Source organism: Lissotriton helveticus, chromosome 7 (assembly GCF_964261635.1).
Source record: "Lissotriton helveticus chromosome 7, aLisHel1.1, whole genome shotgun sequence".
Classification (NCBI taxonomy): Eukaryota; Metazoa; Chordata; class Amphibia; order Caudata; family Salamandridae; genus Lissotriton; species Lissotriton helveticus.
In genome coordinates, this window is record NC_136068.1 from 146,345,021 (window position 1) to 146,369,530 (window position 24,510).

At 48.9% G+C, this 24,510-nt stretch overlaps 1 protein-coding gene across 3 annotated transcripts in view; it reads left to right on the forward strand.

Annotated features, from left to right (window-relative positions):
- SYCP2 (synaptonemal complex protein 2) overlaps positions 1 to 24,510 on the forward strand; it is a 2,783,385-nt gene that overhangs the window by 328,482 nt on the left and 2,430,393 nt on the right. The window lies entirely within an intron of this gene.

Below are 24,510 nucleotides of genomic sequence, written 5' to 3' on the forward strand. Positions count from 1 at the left end.
GCTGGGAGGAACTTATCTCGTTATACGCCGACGATATCCTTCTATATGTTCAGAGGCAGGCCGCTTCCATTCCGAGATTAATGGAAATTATAAGTGAGTTCGGTACGTACTCCGGATACCGTATAAATTGGGGTAAGTCCTTAGGTCATGTCCTGGCGGGGCCGCAGCCGCAGCTATCGACAGCCTGTGAGCGCCTGGCCTGGAAAGAAACCTTCAAATATTTAGGAATCTGGATCACACAGTCTGACTCAGAGTGCTTGCGCCTGAATGTGTCGACGCAGCTAGACCGGCTTTGCGGAGATGTGGAGAACTGGAGGTCTCTACCGCTTTCTTTAATGGCACGTTCTGTCTTATTCAAAATGATGGCCCTCCCCCGCCTGCTCTTCGTCTTGCAGAGTGCACCCTTCCTGGTCCCCGACCAGGTTTTTAGGACGATCGAATCGGAACAACGCTCCCTGCTTTGGGGCGGTGGGTGTTCTAGAATAGCTCTTAAGAAATTGCAGAGGGGGCCATACGAGGGAGGTCTGGCGGTACCTGATGTCCGCCTATAATATTGGGCGACGCAACTAGGTAATGTGAACGGGTGGGTGTTTGCCCCATTGGAGGAACCAGCCTACAGGATAGATAGACTAGCATTTGGAAGTGCTACATACTTGGAAGCCCTATATACCAGGGGTAGGCGCGGCCGACCTCTACCTCCCCAAACGGCAGCGGTGGCAAAGCTCACGGAACGGACTCCTTTGTGGGCCAGGACCTTCCTGCCGGCAGTGGCGAAATGGCAGGATATGAGCCAGTGGAGCCTCATAGGGATTGATGTGCTGGGGGATATTTGGAAGCGGGGAGAGATGGTGGGCTTTGCGGAGTTGCAGGCTGAGTATCAGATGGGAAATGGGGAGTTCCTGCACTATCAGCAGCTCAAGTTTGCTCTGCACAGGCACCTGACTCCAGGGGAAGAGTTACCTGAATATGCTCCACTGGAGGATAGATTGCTGCTGGACCCTATGATTGACAAAGCGATCTCCCTCACATACAGAAAACTTGTTAATAATGTTCCAGACATATTGGGGCCCCTGCGGGAAAAATGGGAGTCGGACTTGGGACTGCTGGAGGATGATGATTGGGGGTAAGCATTACAGTGCCCCCAGGAGGTGGCGATTCGGGGGTGTGGGGAGGAAGGGACCTTCTTCCACATACTGTGGAACTGCGCTAAAATTAGGGCATACTGGTCCAGACTGATGGGCATTATGTCAGAGGTGGTGGGAGCGGAAGTTCCGCTAGAGGCCAGATGGCATGTTTTAGGTGTTACCAGCGACATCACCTGGCCGAAATGGGACAAAGTGTGACGGGCCCTGGCTAGTATGGTGGCCAAGAGAAATATCGCAAGGTTGTGGGGCAGTGGTCTGTCACCTACGGTGGAGAAATGGGAGCGGGATTTGGATTGGTGTCAGCGGGCAGAAAAGGTGATCTACAAAAGTCGAGGATGCCCTAAGAAATGGGAAAGAATATGGGCGGCTTGGAGGCGGTATAGCGGGGATTGGATGGATTCGCAGTCGAATGAAGTCACCATGAGGGGGAATCAGTGTGGAACTTCTTGCCTTAGATCTGTGTCCTTAATAGCAGGGGACTGTGACACCCGCCCAGTATTGGACTCCTGGGGTTGTGGCTGCATGGTTCTGACGGAAGGGAGGGAGCGGGTGGGGGAGGGTGTTCACTAAGTGTAGGCATTGATGGGTCGCTGTTTGGTGGGAGGGTCTATCGTGGGTGGTGGGCTTAGCCTGTGTGATGTAACTGTGGGTGATTTTATTTATGATTGTCAATGAATTCCCGTTGCTAACTGATGTGCTATGTTATGGAGCCAGTTATTTCAATAAAAATATTTTTTTTTTTTTAAAAAGAACCCGCAATAAGGGAGAATTTGACAGTGTCCCTTAAAGGGAACTGGCTGGTCATTTCTTCAGAAGTATGCTGTCAGTATCATGTGAGGCCATTCATTTTTTCTGCTTAGTGGAGCACGAGTATTGGAACAGAAGCTTTGCCATTTTGTGTTTCTCTTCAACAAATTGCATTTGGGTTTGTGCAGCCCTTATTTTGTTCACCACCTTTCCAAACAATTTTTGTAATGTTTAGTGCATTTTCTCTTTCTCACAAGGCAGAATTTTTCCAAATCGGTGCCCCTAGTCACTTTCTTAATTAAATGTGTCTCTTGCTGTATATTATGGGGCCAGTTAACGCACTGCATTTTGCATTACATAAAGTAGTGCTACTACCTACTACTAACTGCATTTTCTGATAAGTGTAGTAGTACTACAGTAGTAGTACTCACATACTGCAAAATGCTATTCACTAACCTACCTATGGAGGCCTGTGCCACTCTTATTTTTTTGTGCTGGACATGTAGATCTTCATTTTAGTTGTAAATATGGAAGGGAGAGGGGGAGTGGCTAAAACATGTGGAACGCTTGGGATCTGTTTAGAGAGGGTTGGGAAGGGGTTTAGGGAGGGAAATGGAAATACAAGCACACACCCACTAAAGAATAATGCCATTGCTATTTACAAATGAAACTTCTAAATTCATAGATGTGCCAACTTGCTAACTGGTGCAGATCCGGATGAGAGCTACCCCCAGTCAATTTTTGACAGACCCTTTTAGGCTTTTGTGAAAGTCTTTTTGAAAATGTTCTCTTGGTGTGGCAGGATGCCCACTAGAAAGGCCGGCTTCACGTTCTACCGCACCTGTCATCGACATATGTTGCTGACAAACCTGCAGCTTGTTTGCCTCTGCCGCCTCGAGCGGGCCTATGACATGTAAAACTGTGTCGGCTGCCACGCCAAGCACCCCAAGTCCTTCAGTGAGCACTGCCTCAAGCTCCTTGCTCCCCGATATGCAATGCCACGACGGTCATGATCCCGGTGAAAAAGAAGGTCCTGAAATCAGTCATGGAGCTCAATATCCATGTCTCACTCCAAGTTGTCGGGTAAGTCCCACAAGTGCAAATAGAGTAAGAAGTCAAAAAGGTCTTCGACTTCGTCCTGTCCGTCAAAGTCATCTGACGAGATGAGGGAGCGTCGTTATTCAAGGCCTTGCTCCACGGTTGGGCCCGTGCGAGTTTGTGGGAATGACACCCACCCAACTGTGTAAGTTTTATAAGTATACTGTTGTGGTGTTGGAATGCACACCTGTTGATACTGAGTAATCTAAGCTTGTGCAGTACTCCTCCTAGAATGCGTGCTGACCGGTACGTGACATGCCCAAATGTCACAGCAGTAAACAACAACTTGAATAGGGGCATCATCTCGCCCCCACCGATCGCACAGCAAAGTCGCGCTATTCCGGCGCTACTTAATTTCACATTCCTTTCCAATTATTTGTCCATTTATCCCGTTTATTTCTTCAGTTTAACCTTTTCTTTTTATCACTTAAACTCCTGTATAAATCCACGCACGGATTGCTGTTATCAAAGTTTCCCATGTTTCAAGTTGTACCGATCCGGGCCTTTTACAAGAACACGAACTGATGCAAGATTCGTTACAGGCAGCGCTTATTAAAATACCCAATGCATTTCAGGCTGCAGGTGCCTTTCTTCAGGGGCAACGCGCGCCATTAAAATCCTTCCATCCTAGTCTCCATTCCCAAAACCATCCATGGGGACAACTTGAAACATGGGAAACTTTGATAATAGCAATCCGTGCGTGGATTTACACAGGAGTTTAAGTGATAAAAAGAAAAGGGTAAACATGAAGAAATAAACGGGATAAATGGACAAATAATTGGAAAGGTAGGTGAAATTAAATAGAGCCGGAATAGCGCGACTTTGCTGTGCGATCGGTGGGGGCGAGTTGTAAGTTTTATAAGGTCATGCCGTTCATACTTGGTTGGCATGTCTCCGCTGGTGCGCTTCCGGGGCCTGTAGGTTCAGAAGGGGCCACCACTGGTTCTCTGCCAGTAGCTCAAGCCCGGGCTCCAGTCAGGCCCCTTAGATCCATGGATGTATCTGGACTGGCGCTGGTCTTACCACCTCAACCTTCCCTGGCGCTGGTCCCAGTGCCAACACCCCTGCACTGCCAGCCCCATTCTTATCCCTGACTCCAATACAGAGCCGAAGGGGCATCATATGACATCGACTCTGGCAGTGACAGGAGCCATGCCTTCTAGGACGGAGCCTGAGCCCTATGTTTATGGGCTGGGATTCGGGAGGATTGGGAGGGGTTGCTGGACCTTTAAGAATACCGGCAACTAGACCCCAACATGGACTGATATGAGGGATTGGTGAATGCCAGCAGACTGGACACCTCTCCAGATACTGGCATACTCCCTCCTCCTACCGTGGCTATGGAGGAGAAGGTTCTTTTGCTAAGGTGGTGAGAAGGGCGGCCAAGGTCCTCGACTTTAATTTACCCTCAGTAGAAGTCGAGAATAACATCTTGACTGAGTTGCTTCAGTTGGTGAGTGACCCCTTCAGAACCTCTTCTCCCATTTAATGAAGCCCTCACGGACGTCCTACTGGAGACTTGATCCAGGTCCTGCACAGGAGATCCTGTGAACAGAACGATTGCCCATTGCCACTGCCCTACTCCAGGGGATGCCAACTTCCTCATGGAACACCCTACCCCAAATAACTTGGTGGTCCAAGCCTTTTCCTCCAGTTTAAGTCCTGGTGCACTCCCTACCACTCCACTGGATAGGGAATCCAAGATGCTGGACACCTTAAAAAAATGTTTTATTTCACCAGCCTGGCACTGAGGTCCATGTACACCGTGTGCCTTTTGGCCTGTTACTCTTATGCCCTGTGGAATTCAGTTGCACAGGTTCTGCCCATGGTCACGGAGGAGGCTTGTGCTATACTCACTCAAGCTATGTCTGACGGGAGAGATGCTTGATCGAATATGCGCCTGTAATGAGAGAGGCGCGTCAGGCAGACTGCGGTTGGGACCGTCTGCCTTCTCTGCATTGAGAGCAATAATGTCCATTTATGGAAGACATCTGAGGGTCGGTGTATTAGTGTGAGCCCCCATGCCCCCCCTTCACGAATAAGACAGATCTAGGGCCAGATGTAGGTAACTTCAATTTACCGACTCATAAATACCGAATTTTACCGATTCAGTATTTATGAATCAGTAAATATGAAGGAGGGAGATGTAGGTAATTTTTGTTTTTGAATTACCGAATCGGTAACATTCGGTATTTACCGAATCGGTAAATACCGATTCGGTATTGCCCATTGATTCCTATGGGCCTTGAAGCCAATAGGAATCAATGGGCAATACCGATTTGGTATTTACCGAATCGGTAAATACTGAATCCTGCAAGGGTGCAGGGGGTGTCACTTTGACACCCTCTAGCACCCCAAGTACAGGCATGTGTGACATGTGGCACACATACATGCCCTAAGGGCATGTCTGTGTGTCACATTGCACAGGTGTGCATGCACAGATGTGCATGCACACCTGCATTCAGTATTTTACCACCCAATAGGATTGGGTGGTAAAATACCGACTCTTAATGGCCTGTGGGACTCTTAGGAGTGTCACCTACATATGGTTTTACCGAATCGTTAAAATTACCGATTCGGTAAATTTACCGATTCTGTAAAATAATGGCCCCTACATCTCAATCACCAAAAACCGGTCGACCGGTATTTGGTGACCTACATCTGGCCCATAATGTGTAAAACTGTACACTTGTGGAGCAGCCATTCCTATGTACAATTCAACTAGAGCAGAGGGGTGGCGGAGTTGATTGCGGCCTATACCTGGAGTCCTAAGCTGTGGAACGAGGGGGTTGCTGTAGTCTTCCTCCCCCTGGTACACCATGCCTCACAATAGTGCATGCCTTAGAGAATCGGTGACTTATTTTGCCGTCGCACATATTTTGCCAGTATAGGTCGAAGTGACCCTAAACAAAGGCAGCTCAACTTTGAAACCTCCAAGACCCCAAGGAAGGATGGCGGAGAGGATGCACCGCACGATGATCCCCCTGAGGGAGCAGACCCTCCTGTGGCTAGTGGTGCTTTGCGCAGCGAACTGCCGCCATAATGGCTTAGTTACGTGCTGGGTTTAAGGCCATAGACGCTTGTTTCGATGAGCTGGGTGCGCGGATGAATGGCATGCATGGCCGACTGGAGCAACATGAGGCCCGAATAGACGCTGCTGAGAAACGCATTTCCGACACTGAGGATATGCACGCCGCAATGAACAAGCAACTAGATTGCATAGTGCGCCTTCTGAAGACAACAACGGCAAAGGCGGAGGATTTTGAAGCACCATCACGCCACAATAATTTGCGGGGAAGGCAGAATCCACCAACACTGGTCCCATGGAGGCATTTGTAGAGCGGGTGCTGACTGACCTCTTCGGCAGAGACAGTTTTTCAACCACATTTGCGGTGAAGCCTGCTCATTGTTCCCTGGCCCCCAGGTCTGCTCCAGGTGCACCTCCCCTACCGGTAATTTTGTGATTGTTGAACTACCATGACAGAGATGTTGTGCTGAGAAAGGTCCGGGAGATGGAAAAGCTACAGTACCAGGGAATGAACATCTCATTCTACCCAGACTTCATGCCTATGGTACAGGAGGCCAGGCATAAATTCCGAATTATCAAGCGAACATTGAGGAATGAAAATATGGGTGAACAGCCATTACAACGATTGCATTACCACGCGCTGCCATTACTACGCTGCTTTTACAACGCAAGTCGTTTTAACGACTTGCGCTGGAGGGCGCTGTTGGACAAGGAATAGTTTAATTTTCTATTCCAACACCTTCTGTACTGTAACGTGGGCTGGAGTTGGAATAGAAAATTAAACTATTCCACTATCCAGCCCTTACAGCGCAAGTCGTTGTAACGACTTGCGTTGTAAAAACAGCGTTGTAATGGCACGCGTGGTAATAGCCCGCGTTGTGCTGAAATACAACCAAAATATGCGCTAAACCATGTTGTACCTGGCACGATTATGTGTTCATGTCGGCGGTAAAACACTTATTTATGATACGCCTGCGGAGGCAACAAAACACTGGAAATGTCACAAGGAGGGCAGAGCTGCTTCCCCTGGAAAATAGCTACATGCCTGGGCTGGGAGCATTGGATAAGTGGTTTGACTCTCTTCACTCCCTTGAAGTAAAACCGGCTTCGGCGCAAACTTAGTAATATTCCACACATTGGTCGATGTGATGCCTTTTCTTCATGTTTTTTATTCCACTAGTGGTTCGCTTGGGGCATTGCTGCCCTAGGAGATCTCCTACATCTCCCACTTGGTGTGGGGCTACTTCTTGGATTCGTTTTTCTAAAATGTAATGCTTTGGGATTCACCCGATATAGGTTGGGTGGATATCCAATGTTGTTCTGGTTGAATGTTTCTGCTTAGCTTTTTGGTTCACAGGTCATGAACAATACTGACACCTGGCTTTCCAACCATACCCATACTGTTATTTTGATCTGCATAGTAATGAGCCTGTAGTAGTGGGGGCAGGCGGGCGGGCGACCTGGAGGGTTTGAATTGCACTGCATGATGTGGAATGTCAGAGGGCTGTCCAACCCACATAAGGGACAACAGGTGCTTGCATATTTGGCTATGCATAACGTTCATGTTGCACTGCTGCAGAAGACCCACTATGCTCCGAAATCAGAAAACAGATTTCCAGCTGCTTTGGGAGACAATCGATATTTCGCTGGATATAGTACCTATTTCCGGAGCGTTTGCATACTAATTTGTAAATCACTCCCGTTCATCACCCAGACTGTGATCAACGATCTAGAGGGCCAATATTTGCTAGTAGCAGGATCTATAGGTGCACAGCCTCTGCTTTTTATAAATGTCTACGCTCCAAATGTAGATGCTCGGGACTTCTTTGCCAACATCTCGGCCCTCATCACTGCCATACCAATTGATTCTATAATATTTGGTGGGGACTTTAATGTCATGTTGCAGCCTGGGGTGGACACCACTGGCACTGGTCACAACTCTAAACCCTGCTCCACGAGGGAACTTCATACATTAATACATGCACACCACCTGGCGGATGTCTGGTGGCATTAGTGCCCGGCTGCTCGGGGGTACTCATTTTACTCGGCACCACATGGTAGCTGGTCCCGGATAGATTGATGGTATGTCACCCCCTGACCTGCTCATCCACACACAGGAGGTGGACCACTGCCACGTAGTCTCTCGGACCACTCGCCAGTTCTACTGGTGCTTGTTTTACCTGCTGTTGTGCGTCCATCTGTGGCGCTTTCCGGCTGAAACTTTTTTGGATACTGTTTTTAGGAGTGAAGTGCAAGACGCAATAGTGGAGTACTTTCAGATAAATACAGGCTCAGTGCCTCATTACGCCAACCCGTGGGAGGCATTTGAGGTGTACATCAGGGGTATTTGCATTGCCAAGGAGGCTGGGGTGCTCCCCGCGACTCGCCGGGAGCTTGATGCCACTGAGCAAGAGCTACGAGAATTGGACGCCCAGTCATTGACTGGCACAGGCCCTGCTCCGTTGCATTGGCCCGCTAGGATACTGGGAGAATTATGTTCGTGCCCGGGTGTATGGGGCGGGAGAGAGGCTGGGGCACTCTCTGGCGCGTTTACTCACCTCCAGGCACCAAACTGCATACATTACGAGGCTGCTGGATCTGAATGGGGGGCAACATGTCACGGATGGCGCTGACATTCAATCATGCTTTTTGTTCTACTATACTCGCCCCCTACATAACATGCTGTTCACCATCTGGTGAAATGCTGACAGAGTATTTAAATGAAATAGCGATGGTGTGGCTTGAGAGGGGACAGAAGGAGTTCCTCGCCTCACCCATTGGGGCAGACAAAATTATTGAAGCCATAAATGGCCTGGAAGGCTCGGGCCCCTGGCACGGATGGGCTCACCGGCACATTTTATAAATCGGGTGAGTCTCCCCTACTATGCACGAGGCCCTTGAAGCCAGGTAAGCTGACTGATAACTGTGCCTCTTATAGGCCACTATCCCTCCTCAATCAGGATGATAAGATATTAGCAAAAGTACTGGCCACGTGTATCTCGCTTATAATCAGACAAATGATCTCCCCCTTTCAATCGGGATTTATGCCGGAGAGGTCCACATCGGTAAATTTACGCATGTTATCCGCGGTCATTAACCAAATCAACCATGAGTTCCCAGCTGTGGCCATTTTGTTAGATGCTGAAAAAGCATTTGATTCCCTAGAGTTGGATTTTTGCACGCGACGTCAAGTAAACTTGGCTACCCTCTATCGCCCCTGCTTTTTATTATTGCAATGGACCCGTTGGTGCGGCACTTGCAGGAACAGCACCTACAGCCGGGAATAGGGTTCCATCAGGGTCCCTCACTTGCGTCCTTGTATGCGGACGACATCCTTTTATTCGTCCAGGAGCCAGCTTCAAATCTTCCCCCTACTATGAGAGAGGTGGTGCGGTTTGGTGTCTTCTCCGGACTGGTCATAAACTGGAAAAAATCGAAATATTCCATTTGACTGACGCCACCATGCACTTTACGCTGAAGTTTCCGCTGCGATGGTGTGATGACCCCCCAGATACCTTGGGATTACTATACACCGCACGGCCTCAGAGGTAATGTGGTTAAATTACAGCCCGGCCATTGATCGACTATACGGACAGATAGACCGCTGGATTACACTGGCCTTGTGGATGGTGGGGCGCATTGCAATAATTAAGATGGTTGTGTTGCCCAGGTTTTTATATCTTTTTTTAAACATACCTATCCCTCACACGGTTACTTTTTTCAAAACCCTTAAAGGGCTGCTGACCCGGCTGATCTGGACAGGGAGACAGGTGTGAGTGGGATGGAAGAGACTCATCCAACCATTCGAGAGAGGGAGAGGGGCGGTTTGGTGTACCTGATTTTTACTTGTACTATCTAGTGGCACAGGCGCACTACGCTTATTATTGGTATCACCCGGACGCACGTCTTCAGTTCCTGAAGCCGGACCACACGCAAGCCTGTCCTTATACACTCCCCACTATTCTGCCACGCTGGCTTAGGAGAACTCAAGGCGATATTCACACCCTACAAACCACGAGCTGGGCTTGGGAACACCTACAAAGGTATCTGGGGACTGGGCACCTGTATTCTCCTCACTTACTGATGTCAAATAATCCCTCGATAGCACCCACGACTGAAACATTGACGCAGTGGGTACTCAGCTGCTGTCAAATACACATTATGGGCGGTATGTTCAGGGATGGCTAGCGGCCTACGGTGGTGGGTTTGACAGCGGATTGAGATGTCAACGCGCTTGACCGCTTTCTTGTTCACAGAACGCGGTCTGCACTGGCCACTGCGCTTCGCCCTGAGACTGGGGAACCTATAGACCTTCCCCCAATAACAATTATTGCAGCTGCGGATGGCACGCACTTAGTTTCCAGACTATATCAATATGTATTTTAAATATTTACACAGAATCTGTGTTACCCCAGTGTTGCTTGCCAAAATGGACCGCTCAAAGCCAGATCCGTGTCAGAGATGTGCGGCGGCGCAGGCTGATTTTATCCACTTAGTGTGGAATTGCCCTGCGGTGCTGGCCTATAGGGAGGCAGTGTTTGGGCAACTTGAACATATCGTTGAGACCGAGCTCTCGTACGCACCCTTACATGCCCAATTGGGGTATGTACTTCCGCTGAGTCGTGGGATAAGGCTCTTCACTGCTATTGCGCTAGTGCTGGCTAAACAACAGGTTTCTCTGAATTGGGGAGGGACGACACTGCCTTCCGTGGGGGCATGGCTCAGGGACATGGTGTATTGTGATACGACTTGTGATGTATAGATCTCCTTGCTTCCACTTGCCTCCCGCCACAAGAACGTCTGGCAGCCACTCCGCTTCTACTTGTTATCACATCTGGAACTTACTGATTGAAGTATTGCACATGTTGAAGGGATTATTGGATTAGCTAACCAGTCCTGCAGACGGGGATTGTCAAAATAACTTTGTTACATGACCTTGTACTGTTTCAAAATTAATGATTATGGAACTATCACTGCTCTATGTGGACAAATATTTGCTGGTACCTATCAATGCATGCTTCATGTAATCTGCATTATGAGAACAAAGCATTCTTCATTCTCCTTTATGTATAATTTGTTGAAAAATGCAATAAAAACAAGTTAAAAAATAGAAAGAAACTCTGACAGGGTTATGCCCACTTCTCACAGGAAGTAGTCATATAGGGGGTGTAGTGGACCCAAGGATCAGCAGCCCATTGGCTACTACCCTACGCTCCCTTAACACCCCTAAATTCGTATTTGGAGGAGCCCCTGGCACCAGAAGAACAGATCCTACCGACCTGAAAGAAGAAGACGGATGTGAAGAGTCGCAAGGAGTAAGAACTGAAGACCCAGCAACTGACTTGGCACCATCCCTGCCGGCCTGCTTGCTGACTTCAACAATTGTGCCAAAAGATGACTTGTCCTGCATCTGCTGTTTCTCCAAAGCCTGGGATAACTGCCAGTACTTTCCCAAGGAACCAATAACTCAGTGAAGCAGCAGACCTGCTTCCTTTCACTCTGCAGGCAACCCAAGAGACCTGAGAGGACTTAATCACCGTCAAAACCCAACGCCTGAAGCCATCACTTCACCTGTCACTCCAAGCCAGAGTTAAAGTGGGCCAATGGTGTCAGTGGGGTCCCCCCTGCACTCCAGAGACCGATCCTGGCTGTTTTTGTTTAAGTAGTTTTTATTGTTTTAGTCAATTAACAATACAGTACATTCATTAGCATATGAGAGCAGAAACAGCATTTAAGAGCATGAGTAATGTCTTTGTCTTCCATTGGCAAAACGTGGTAGAGGTAAATAGTAGCATAGTCCAGGTCATCATTGCCATGTCTCCTCCATTCACAGTGCATCGTGGTATTTCTAACCACAAGATAGATATTAATCTGGATAATAAAACACAGAGCAGACAACAAAATACTCAGACCCACAGTACTTAGCAATCACATTACAATATTGGAGCACATAGTCAAGTATCATGACTCCAGGGTTGATATGAAAGGGTTGAGAGTCAAGAAGGCCATCCAGCATGTGCCTCATATGTAATACCTGTATGCCCTGTGTTGGGACCGCTATGGTGCCACCACCTCCGGAGTTTCAGCAGGGGCATCTCGTGCGTGCAAGAGAAGGTAAGATGTAAGAGTCCCCCAAATGTCTTTAGCCCGTGATGTCCGAGGAAGTAGGTATGCATAGTTAGTCAATTGCTCCTGGCAATATATTAAGTTGTTGAGCCAGTCCTTAAACTTTGGCGCTCGTCCTCAACCCCATCGACAGGCCACCCTGCTTTTGGCCATCAGAAGAGCAATGGCAAGATATCGGCGGTATGGCTTAGGGATGAGTTTGGTGTAGCCTAACAGAGCAACCAAGGGAGTGCGCTCAAGGGAAATTGAAGTCATCTGTTCCATGGCATTGAAGACCTGTCCCCAATATTCATGCACCCCTGGATAGCCCCAGGCCAGATTTAAGATGTCAGCTCCCAGAGCATTACACCTGTCACATCTGTCTGAGTCTTTTAGTTTATATTGGTGCATTTTAACTAGAGTATAATATAGGCGATGTAAGAATTTAAAATGCGTAATATGCAATCTGCTGCTGACAGCTGTTTGCTCTGTTTATAAGCAGCAATATGACCAATGATCGTTCGTCAGCTCGTGTCCGAGCTCTGCGTTCCAATATGCACGTAAGGGGCATGGAGACACCTCCTGCTGAGTATGTAAGGTGTGATAAAGCATAGAGACCAAGTGTCCCAGAGAGGAAGCTTGCAGTATGAGATGCAGGGGGCAGGAATGAGGGGTTCCTGAGGGAACTGCGGGGTAGCAGACCGCACGCTGTGGCGGAGCCACATGTATAGAAAGACATCCAGAGGGGAAGGTTGGATCTCATGGAATATCTGATCAGACGATCGAAACGTACCATTATGATAAAGGTCCCCCCATGTTGTGATCTTATTCCGCTCTGAGAGTTTAAGGAATACCTTTTCTTGAAGGAGTTGCATGTGAGGGTGATCTGAAAGCAGAAGTGACGGTGAATACAGCATAGGACATTGCAGTATGGTCTGGATACGATTCCAGGCAGCTATCGTGCATGTAAGCATTGTGGATGCTTTGTCCCGTGGGCTAGCAGCAACATAAAACACTCCCTCAAGAGGTATAGGATCTGTGAACCATTGCTCTGCCGCAACCTGCAGCATGTATCGGGGGGGGGGGGTGGAGGGAACCAATAGTAAGCGTAGTGTGCCTTTGCGCATGTATAATAAAGCTCAAAGTTCGGGATGTCAATACCACCCTGTGCATAGGGCCTAGTGAGAACCTTCCATTGCAGACGCTGCTGTTTACCCCCCCCCCATACCAATTGGATCATCTCCGACCTAAGCGCTTTAAAAAATTATCTTGCAGGATGGTACGGAATATTGAGAAAAAGATACACCAGTTGTGGGAGTATTACCATTTTGATGAGGGAGGTTTGGCCTGCCAAGGAGAGTGGCAATGAGATCCAGCGAGTGACCCAACCAGTAATGCGGTCCAAAGCCCTCATAAACATTTGCGTAAGGTAGAGAGACATAATGACGTTGCCATCTGCCGTGCTGTGTCATGCACATGTCAAAGCATTTAAATAACAGTCCCCACCTCCCATCCCACTGAAGCATCCCAAACATGCCAGAAATACATTCCCCCTCCCCCACCCCAACCCCCAAAAACCTCAAATACAGGCTGTGTGTAACTTTACAGCAACATTCAATGGTGACTCCTCACCCTTGGAGTGGCTATGACGTGGTATAGGCGACCTCTGAGAGGGTAGAGGGTGCTCCATGCAAAGTGTCGTATAGCTCCAATGTGTCACTTAGCTATAGGATGGTGACATGTGCTGCATGTTCATCCACTTGCTGTGGTTTAGTGAAGAAGGTTTGTTTGCCTTGATGGGTAACTCTTAGCTGGGCCGGATATAATAGTGCATAGTCAATTTGGGCCTGGCGCAATTTCTGCTTGGTGGGTAAGAACTTGCCCCTCTCTTCCTGTACCGCCGAAATGAAATCCAGATATATGGTGACTGTGTTGCCCTCAAAATAAGGTGCTGTTTGTCTCGAGCCGCCTGGAGGGCAACATCCCTATCTCTGTAATTGAGGAGGCGGGCGATGATGGGTCTCGGCGTGCTACCTGGCGGCGGTCGGGCACCCAGTGACTGGTGCGCCAGTTCAACAATGAATTGGGAAGAGAAGTATTCAGCACCTATGGTTGTCAGTAGTAATTTCTTGATATACTCTTCCATTTTCTCAGTATTTGTGCTCTCCGGGATACCAAGGACACGTATGTTGTTGCGTCTGCTCCTCGCTTCAATGTCCTGGTTCTTTGCAGTGATGATTTACAATAGCTTGTCCATTTGTGCTACGTGTGTTTGGATATGGAATGTGGCGTCCTCAGCATCCGAGATGCGGCGCTCTGTTTCCTTAATGCGCTCTTTGTGGGCGTCCAATTTGTATACTATGGCGTCCATCCGTGTGGTCATAACATCCATTTTATCCGCAATGGCAATGAGTCCCTGCCTGACCTCCAGGAGGAGAGCTTTCATATCATCATTTGATACAGTAGTTGTTTCTTGCGCCCCCAGCCGTGTCTGGTGCCTCCTGATGTAGACGGGCACTTTTCTTTGCGTCAAAATTCAGCCGCGGCTGCTGCGCGTCAGACTTCCCCATGGGTGGCGTGGCGCAGGTATGGAGCCAGCTGTAAACAGCAAGTGTGCAGCACTAGGCCTCCCCTCTGGTTCCTGGAAGAGTTCCTGTGTGTCAGGAATCACCGCTGGCGGCAAGGGCGAATAACCGCGTCAAACAGCTCTGTAGTTCCGCGCAAACAGTAATGCACAAAGATGCCACATGTAGGTGTGGCCGATTAATGAATCTCCCACTAGGCGTGCCGCAGGGAGCAACCAGGAGATGATAGCGTGGCACGATGAAAATGGGACGTCACTCAGGGAGCCAAAAGCAGCATCCGCTAGGCAGCTCTTCCTAGCAGGAGTTCTATCCCCGGGCTACCGATGAAGTAGTGATAATAGTAGGGCTTCCAGCCTGATCCCTGCATGCTCCGGAGACCATATGAGGTGAAGGGCTGCACTCCTAATAAGGGTACTGTCACAGGGCTCATGGTGTGGACAACAGGTGATCACTAGTAGGCCCTCTTGCAGGCTCCGATTGACCCAGGAGGATTGCGGCTGCACCGGGAGATCACAGCTCCGATACAGGTTAAAGTCAGCGCCTGCATTCAGTAGGGTCCGGCCGCGGCGCCCTCTGCAGCGGGTGGCAAAGTGCCTTCGGCGCCTGGCAACCGCTAGCGCACCACTGGTGCTGTCTATGTACACCGCCGGTACTGGTCCTGTGCTTCTGCAGCGTGTATAGGTGTCCGATGTGCAGCAGGGCAGTAAGTTTGCAAGGCGCTGCTTATAGTGGTTATGGGGTTGTTGTCAGTTATGGCGCAGTGCCCGGTTTAAGGCCAAAGGGATACAGCCAGCAGCAAGTCAGTGAGCAATCGCGGCGTCACTAGTAGCCAGGAAGCAGTCCAATTTAGGATCTCTCATTCAGGGCAGCATGGCACATTCTCACTGCTTGCTCGTCTGACTCCGATCCCCCCCATCCGCGTCTGGTAGGGGCTAGGCACCACATGGGCGCTGCGGTGCTCACGTAGCGCCCCTCACCTGTCAGTGACTCCAGGCTGAGCGGGCCACTTCAGCGAAGACTGCAGGATATTGGCGGAGCAGCAATATGGATCCCGTCTCACTCTGAAAACTCTCAGCAGCAGCGTTGGGGGTTACAGACACCCTGTTGCGATGATTATCGAAAAGTTACTTCCATCGGCCATTCTGCTCGTGCGCCACCTAGCTCCCTCGATCCTGGCTGGTTTCACCTCTCGTGGACTTGCCGACTTATCCAGTATTATGGGTATCTTTCATAGATTCACATGCCTGAATCATTCCCCGTCGTCGGGGTGGGAGTCCCCGGTACATAACAATAGTATTGTCATATAGACATATACATACTAATAGGCCAGAGGCCTCACATTAGTAACCTATCTAAGTCCTTTTGTAAAAAGGACCAAACTTTGGCCAGGAGCCAATCAGCTACTACCACCCTCTAGAACCTTCCGGGAAGGAGCCCTAGTCCCTCAGATTTTCTACCGCACGTCGTGCTAAGGGAGTCCCCACTGAGCTCTGCTCAGCTTTCTGATATTTCTGGATTTATTCCATATTTTTCTCACAGAACTTATTCTTGTGGAGGAGTACTTCAGTCCACCATGTCTGACACTCATAAAAAAGGGCTCTTTAGACCCTGTGCTTCATGCAGAAAGTTGAGACTACATGTGGATGACAGGCATGAAGACTGCCTCTACTGTCTCTATCCTGACCACTCTGCGAAGGATTGCAAAGTCTGCCGCACTTTATCTGCCAAGACCCTGAAGGACAGAGAAGGGCGCCTGCTTTTATGGCTCAAGAGACTTAAAGAGAAGGATCAGACAGTCTCTTCAGGTGAGAGCGAGTGTTCCTTTAGGAGCTCACACTCCTCATCCAAAAGGCCCAGACCGTCATCTCCAGACCGGTCTGCAGAGCCACCTCAGAAGAAGACGCCCAAGTCTTCAGAGGTCCGTCCACAGGCCATGGCAGGGAAGAGTTCTCTTCAGGACGCCACCTTCAAGAAGCCTTTGCTGGTAACTTCGGCCATGCCTGTGACGACGTCGCCAGCAACTATATCTATGTCGACTGCATCGTCCTTCTCCGCCATGACCTCTAAAAAATCGTTGTCGACGCCGCCGTCGACGACATCTAACAAGTCGACGAAAACCGTTGTCGACGAGAGTCACATCAGCGTCGAAGATTTCCTCATCGACGGCATCTAAGGCACCGTCGACGGCGCCATCGTCGACAAAGCCCTCGACGAAGCCATCGACGTCAAAGAAGTCATCGACGTCGACACCAGCGTCGACGAGTCCATCGACGTCAACACCAGCGTCGACGAAGCCGACGTGATCGTCGACGAAGCCATCGACGACAGGTCCAACGTCGACACTGCCGTCGACGAAGAAAGAACCGTCAACGCTGCCGTCGACAGCATCGTCGTCGACGAAGACAACAGAGTCATCTGCTAAGGCCATAGACGCTCCACCGTCGACGACCACCCCGTTGACGGGCTCGTCGACTACAGAGTCTCCTACGCTGAAGTACTCTTACACACACTACAGACTGACAACGAGTACTTTAACGCCGGACTTGACGTCGCCTAGCAGAGTCCAGCCACTGCCACCGACCCATTTGCTGGACACGGAGGATTCTGATGACGGTTCATTGTTCCAACCTGCGACAAGTCGATCAGAACTCCATGTTAAGGTTCATGAAAGCTCAGACTGTGAAGACCTGGGTCAGGAAGAAGGCGATCTCAGGAGGAATGTCAAATTACTCCGCCTCCTTCTTCACAACCTATGGTGTGCCTCCCAGCATCAATAGTGACGGACCTGCAATTTCTCATAGCGGACTACAAACAACGGTTTCCGCCCACTCCGCCTCCTCCAGTACAGCAACCTACATCTGTGATACCTCCTCACCCTAGACCACCTCCACTGGTCATTCGTCAAGATCCTGTCACTTTACCACCTCTACCTTCTTCTGATGAAGAAGAGGAAGTAGTAGGAGAAGAGGAGGGACAGCAAGAGGAAGGAGAAATACAGGACGATGAATGGAATAACTATGTCATTCAGGATCCGGCATCCCCTGTCCAGGCACAGGCGGATTCACCCCCAGAGGATATTGGGGGGTTTCATAATATTGTGGAAAGGGCTGCGGCAAGGTTTAAAATCGAAATGACCACACAAACCCAGGATTGCTTCCTGTATGACTTTAAAGAGCCATTCAAGAAGGCTGTGCGCTCCATCCCTATTATTGAGTACATCTTGGATCAGGGGGTAAAGATAATGAAAAACTCCTCATCTCTGATTCCAGTTCCGCCCAGGCTCGACAAGAAATATATGGCCCCAGACACGGCTCCGTCATGCCTTATAGGCCAAACGAAACCGAACTCCGTTATTACGCAGGCTGCACAGCGTAAATCTAGTAATCCGTCGGCCGCGATGACTGCGCCACCAGATAAGGAAAGCCGTAAACTTGATAATATTGGTAAAAAGTTTTCGTCCATGTCGGCCCTTTCTATCCGGGCGGCAAACTCCCTGGCCCTCTTAGGACGATACAATCGCCAGAAGTGGGCGGATATTGCCCCATATTTAGGAGCAATACCAGAAGACCAGAAGGAAGAGGCAAATAATATACTCCTTGAGGGCGAGCGATCTGCCTCAGAAATGATAGAGGTGGCGATGGATATCGCCTCTACAGGATTTAGACAGATGTCAGGGGCCGCAGTCCTAAGGCGTCAGGGGTGGCTTAAAGCCACATCGTTCCAGCCTGAGGTACAGACCAAAGTGCCGTTCGATGGAGCATATAGATGAGATGCTGCAGGGTATCAAAAAAGATACAGAGACCGCGAAAGCCCTGGGTACCCTCCAGTACAAAAATACTTCCTTTCGGGGCTCCAGAAGAAGAGGACAACAGACAAGAGGTGGCTATCAGGGATACGAAACCTCCTATGGCTCATCACAGCAATACAAGCCGCAATACCAACATAGACAGCAACAAGGCCACTCATCGTACAACAAGTCTTCCTTTCGAGGACGAGGAGGAAAAAAGGACGCAGCCAGAAGGCAATGGCCTCTTTCTCCCACAGGCCTCCACTTTTTCTCTGCATTACGCAGTTGGAGGGAAAATATCGAACTTCCTCCACAATTGGCAAAAAATCACGACGGATCGTTGGGTTCTCCAGCTGGTTCGGTTCGGACATACTTTGGAGTTCGTAGAGACTCCTCCTCCGAACCCCCCACGTCCTATGCAGCACAAGAATCTGCATCTCCTTCAAAAAGACCTCTCACTAATGCTCCAGAAAAGAGCCGTAGAAAGAGTTCCCGGAGGTCAGAGGGGGAAAGGATTCTACTCCCGATTCTTCCTAATACGAAAAAAGGAGAAAAAATGGAGACCTATATTGGACCTAAGAAGCCTCAACAGATATCCATCCAAGAGGTGTTACAGCTACTCAATTCCAAAGATTTCATGGTGTCCTTAGACCTCCAGGACGCCTACTTTCACATACTGATCCACAAGGGTCACCGACAATTCCTGAGATTTGTGGTGGCGGGACGGCACTACCTATTCAGAGTGTTGCCATTTGGCCTGAAGTCGGCACCACGCATTTTTACAAAATGCCTGTCTCCTGTGGCAGCGTACCTTCGCCAACTCCATCACCAGGTTTTCCCCTACTTGAACGACTGGCTCGTCAAGGCTCCTACTCTGATAGGCGTAACCAGATCTTCCAACGTCTGTCTTCAACTCTTCGAGAGCCTAGGGCTTACGCTCAACCAGGAAATGTCTGTCCTTCACCCATCACAACGTCTCACTTTCCTGGGAGCAATTCTGGACACACGCCAGGGAAAGGCCTTCCCTTCACAGGAGCATCAAATCAAACTAAGGTCTCTGGCAAGCCGAGTTCGGACCAAAAAGACCATCAAGGTGCGACTCTTCAAATCATTGTTGGGGATGATGTCCTCCAATATCCTACTAATTCCACACTGCCGCCTCCGTATGCGCCCATTACAGGAAGCGTTGTCATCTCAGTGGATCCAGTGCTCGGGGTCCTTCGACGATCTGATCAAGATCACGCCAGTCATGACGCAGGCCCTGCACTGGTGGCTTCAAACAAAAAATCTGAACCAGGGTCTTCCATTCCTGCTTCCAATCTCACCCCACGTAATAACAGATGCCTCGTTGGAAGGATGGGGTGCGTTCCTGCAGGAACTCCGGATCAACGGCCAATGGTCACTGGCAGAAAAGCAGCTGCACATCAACCTGCTCGAGTTGAGGGCAGTATACCTGGCACTTCGAGCATTCCTGCCTCGGATCAGGAACTCCCCAGTGCTTGTGAGAACCGACAACACCACCACAATGCACTATTTGAACAAACAAGGGGGTACTCGATCGATGAGTTGTCTCAAGAATCTCAACGAATTTAGAAATGGCTACTCAACACAACATTTCTCTTTGAGCCGAGTATGTCCCAGGGGCAGACAATACCCTGGCGGACTCTCTAAGCAGACAACGCTCCATTTGCCACGAGTGGGAGCTCGACCAACATGCTCTCAGCGCAGTGTTCTCCCGCTGGGGCACACCTCACCTGGACCTGTTCGCAACGGAAATCAACGCAAAATGCCAACATTATGCAAGCTGGCTTCCCCAGCCAAGATCTCTCGGGGATGCATTTTCGATCGCATGGTGCAACGTCTGCTTACGCATTTCCTCCATTTCCCCTGATTCCCAGGGTTCTCCGGAAACTGAAAACAGAGCATTGCACCCTGATCCTGGTAGCCCCAGCGTGGCCGTACCAACACTGGTTTACAGAACTCCACCTTCTATCGCTGGAGCCGCCGATTCCATTCAGGCCATACCCGAATCTCCTCACTATGAACCAGGGGCAAGTCCAGCATCCAGATCCGGCATCTCTCAGATTATCGGCTTGGCTCCTGAGTTCAGAGAGTTCCAGGACTTAGATATTCCTCAAGAGTGCAGAGCAGTCTTGGCCCGGGCCGGGCTGACAGTACCAACAAGACGTATTCCCTTAAGTGGAAGAGGTTCTGTATGTGGTGTGAAGCTAACAAACTGCATCCATTTTCGTCATCTCCAGCGCAAATGCTGCTTTACTTACTTCACCTGGCTAACTCGGGATTGGCCCACGCCTCAATAAAGGTCCATCTGGCGGCCATCTCTCGATTTAGGCGCTCTTCGTCTGGAACGTCACTATGGTCCAATAGACTAGTCAAGCAATTTCTGAAAGGGTTATTCAGAACATTCCCTCCAGTGAGACCGTTACCACCTACGTGGCAACTCAACATTGTCTAGGCTCAGTTGATGAAACACCCCTTTGAGCCAATTCATAAAGCAGATATCAAATACTTGTCATGGAAGACAGCTCTCTTATTGGCTCTCACGTCAGCAAGGAGAGTAAGTGAGCTTCAGGCTTTATCTATTCGGGACCCTTTCCTTCAGTTCAAACAGGACAGAGTCATCTTAAGGACCAATCCTAAGTTCATACCAAAGGTTCCGTCTACTTTTCATCTCAATGAACTTATTGTTCTAAAAACTTTCTTTCCGAATCCATCCACGGCAGCGGATAGATCTCTCCACTCTTTAGACCTGAAGAGATGTCTGAAGTTCTACATCCATAGGACGGAACAGTTTCGAAAATCCAGCCAATTATTCATTGCCTTTAGCAGGCCCAGGAAAGGTCATCCATTGACAAAGCAGAGTATTTCAAGATGGATCTCTGCGGCCATCGCCTTCTGCCACCAACAGGCGGGACATCCTCTGCCTTACAAAGTTCGAGCTCATTCCACAAGAGCAGTCTCCACTTCCATGGCGCTCTTTGCTGGGGTGCCCGTTGTCGACATTTGTAGAGCGGCGACATGGAAGACACCACATACGTTCACCAGGCACTACTGCTTGGACTCAGAACTTATGAAGGATGCAGCAGTGGGACAAGCGGTGCTCCGTCATCTATTTCATTAGAGGTGAGCCTTCTTCCTTTCATCCCACCTTCCTATTGCCTTCTTGCACATTTCTTCCTACTGATAATGTTTCCAGGTTCACGGTATTGCACTAATGATAAGGTATTATTAAGTGTCTTCCATGATGTATTAGACGAAATGTGCTGACTATTGCTTGCTACTCTGATTCAGGCATGTGAATCTATGAAAGGTACTCATAATACTGGATAAGAAATGCGTTAGTTACCTGTAACTGCAGTTATCCAGTATTGGTATCTTTCATAGATTCACATGCAACCCACCCGCCTCCCCTGGAAGGGCTCACCTTGGTACTCTCAGTAGGTACTACTTAGCACCGTGCTTACGAAAATCTGAGGGACTAGGGCTCCATTCAGGAAGGTTCTAGAGGGTGGTAGTAGCTGATTGGCTCCTGGCCAAAGTTTGGTCCTTTTTACACTAGGACTTAGATAGGTTACTAATGTGAGGCCTCTGGCCTATTAGTATGTATATGTTTATATGACATTACTATTGTTATGTACCGGGGACTCCCACCCCGACGACGGGGAATGATTCAGGCATGTGAATCTATGAAAGATACCAATACTGGATAACTGCAGTTACAGGTAAGTAACGCATTTCATCACCTGCATCCTCTGCACACAGGCCAAATTTACTGCGTCTGCTCCTAGTATGGAAAACCTGTTGCCTAAAGACTCCTCTGTACCCGTCAGCCCTGGGCCGTGGAGAAGAGGACCAAAGGTGTCCCTACATCCCTGAGTATCATTAGGCCTGAGCCCCACTGTTGGTTCAGCCAGACTGGCCCTCTAGTCAAATCTTGCAGCTTCTTTACGTGACGACAGATCCCTATAGTGTAACATTGAGCACCTGATGCTGTTTTGCCCCGTTCACCTGGTCCTCCTAGTGCCGCTGGTGGTGTTCTGCTTATTCTGCCTTTGACCTTGTCCACCACCCACATTAAGTCCTGAAGGCTGGCCCACTAAGTCACTGTACTGTACCTGAATGCCATACTTGTTCTTCCTCCCAAAGAATAACATTGCAGCTTCTTAAAATTGCACTAAGGCCCTCATTACGATGGTGGGTAGACCGCCACCAACAGGACGCCGGTCCACCTGCCCACCATCCAGGTCATCGGTCCGACATCTGCATTACAATGCAGCTGGTCGAATCGCAGAGGTCGGGGGTAGGACTGCCGCCTCCGACAGGATCAAAGGTCCCATCGAGACAGCGGTCGAATTCCTAACCCTAAAATGGAAGCTTTGTCTGTGCATGCACTGCCGTAACAATTAGGATATTCCTTTCTGACTGCCTGTTCATGGAGGTCCCACTGCCATCAAAAGGCAGACAGGAACACACTCCCCTTGGGCTATTACTAATTGTTCTGGGGGCACATGTAGTCCCTCCTGACACATCCATGCACTGTATGTCAGGCATCACATGGCACCTAGCACACAGTGCATGGATGTTCACAAAGTGCCTTTTTCATTGCAGCTTGTGCTACAGCCCTTTTCCTGGCCTGCAGCATAGGCCATAGTAGAAAAAGGCATTTTACAACCGCCTGTATGGCGGTCCTATCCTAATGGGATGGTTGGGACTGCTGACACATTTTTGGACAGTCACCTGCCCGAAACTATGGCGGTCGGCGGTACGACCGACTGCCATCGTAGTAAGGGTCTAAATGTTGACTTTTTAAATACTAAAGAACTTCTTTTGAAAAACGTACTTGAACCAATCGCTTCTGGTGCATAAATATATTTAAAGATACGTGTTATTTTTATAAATTGATGTGGATCTCCTTATTAAGTCGTGTGTCACACCTATTGACTATTATGTGTATTTGTGAATGTCGAACACTCTCTTCTGATAATTCTATGCTGCTCGACCACACTACCCTCTAGAAGGGCACCTTGGGATTGCCAGAGCAAGCCCCAGTCCAATTATAATGTCTCCAACCTTTTCTGTATTGAGAGCTACTTATATTCAATGAAACACATTGAGAGCTACTAATATTATTAGTGTTGCATAATTTCCTTTTTTTTTTAATGTATGTTAATTCAAACAAACAAAAGCTTCCTAATTTAATAAGCTGGGTTGCACACAGGTGAGCTACTCAGAGGTAGCTGGAGAGATACTGTAGCTAACGAGCTACTGGTTGGAGACTCTTTGCAGTATATATATAAATTTGATTTATCATATAAAGAGCCAACTTCCTACGATGTCGTATTCGAGACAAGTCAAAGAGAGAGCACTTAATGCATTCGTACATTAAAAATCGCCCAGGTGTAAGATCATGCTCAACCATTAAGGTGGGGAAGTCCATTAACTCCCCGTAGAGAAGTAAATCACCCATTGCAAAAAGGCCTGCTATGTAGCAAACATGCAGATGTCCCCGTTTCGATCATTCTGTCGCAGTTGATAGGCTTACCAGAGGCATGGCCTGGGTAAAAGGAATCAGCTTAGCTGTTATTCTGTCCACTTGGTATAGACCGGATGAAGTAACGTGTAACAGGAACATAGGAGAGGAAGGTAAACTCATATGGGGAGACAGTGAATAGTCTAGCAGACCATCTTTAAAGTTGTCCTTTGACAACCCTGTTTCATGAAAAGAGCGAGTGAGCCACCCACTGTAACTGAACCGGCAGATAACGTTCAAAATCGGTGCGAGCCAGTCCTCCTGTCTATACCGGAAGATACAAGATTCAGCCCAATTTATCTGAAGAACTAATATGGATACAAAGTCTGAAAGTATCCCAGTTATAGAAGGTCGTCCATGTTTGCATCGTGGATGTAGAGCAAAGTATCGTCAACATATGAGATTCTGTGGGTTTGATTATATTTGTTTTTTATTGGTAGCTCTATTGACATTCTGTGTAGGCT